The sequence below is a fragment of the Octodon degus genome, unplaced genomic scaffold, assembly GCF_000260255.1.
Source record: "Octodon degus isolate 3935 unplaced genomic scaffold, OctDeg1.0 scaffold00012, whole genome shotgun sequence".
Lineage (NCBI taxonomy): Eukaryota > Metazoa > Chordata > Mammalia > Rodentia > Octodontidae > Octodon > Octodon degus.
The window spans coordinates 19,882,045-19,883,385 of NW_004524588.1; positions in this window are offsets into that span (position 1 = coordinate 19,882,045).

Sequence of the window (1,341 nt, forward strand, 5' to 3'; positions counted from 1 at the left end):
GATAGGTGGATTTAAAAGCATATTAAACATAGCAGAATAGAAATTAATAAACTGAAATATGAAAATGGCTCCAAACAAATATCAATGGATTCAAATATTAGGTATCAATATCAGGGAGACAGGAAACAGGGAGGTCTTATGTGAGGAGTTCAAAACAGAAAGGAGACACTAGCAGAGCAATTCTAAATGTTACTGAAAATTTTCCTAATGGAGAAAACCCATCAAGTCACAAATTCCAGAAGCATCTCTAACTCCAGACAGCATAAACACAATCAAGATAAGTGCACTACTGCATGTTGTGGAAGGATTACTGAAACCCAAACATGGAAAAAAAAAATTTAAGTAGCAATACAAAGAAACATACATTAACATCAAAGAAGCAGCAATCTCATTCTTAGGAAAATCTATTGAAGATACACTTTCAGAAGGGTGTACCACGCATACAAGCGACTCGTTGCGGGGGTGTTTGTGATAATGAACAAGTAGGGAAAACCACAAACGCCCGTCAGCAGAAAACTGGTTGAGTAAGCAGCTGAAGACAGTGATGACTGAGAAGTTGTGTGCTGCTTGATAAGGACAGCGTGAAGCACCTACGACCACCTATGAAGTTTTCTTGTCAAAAATAGCTGACCTTTCGCCTTCACTGAGTTTTGGCAAACTTGCAGTTTGTAGGACGTATGGAAATAGATGAGTGAATTAAATGTGGCATGCAAGTAAACAGACGCATCCAGAATACAGGAAATCCCTGGACACTGAATGCAATTCTTCAACGAGATAATGGCATGACACAAAAGAGATGATGAAAGGGAATTAAAATTATAACAACACAATTATGTGTAAGACTTTTTTCTTACAAAAAATAATTTATATAAAGCCACATTGGACAGAATAAGAGAAATCTGAATGCTGGTTCATCAATAGATGACACAAAGACATTGTTATTGATTTTGTTTAGGTAGATGCAATAAATGTATTATGGTTAACGTTTTTTTTAAAGCTGGTTATGGTTTGTGTCTAGTTGTCCCCCAAAAGCCTCAAGCAGTCATGGGGCAGACTTCTAGAGTTTGTGATGAACTCACGATCCACTGGGACTATGGATGTGAGTGCTGCTGGGATTGTGGGTGTGAGCGCTGCTGGGATTATGGGTATGAGTGCTGTTGAAATTAGGGATGTGAGTGCTGCACCCAGCCTGGGCAGACAGCCTGAATGCAGCCTAAGGGAGGCAGACTTGCTCTCTGCAGCCATTGCTGCTGTTAGTCCCCCCTTTTGCCTTTGCTCTCTTGCTCTTTCTTTGCTGCTGCCATGAAAGGTTGCTCTCGGCCAGGTTCCACTCTGCCTTAG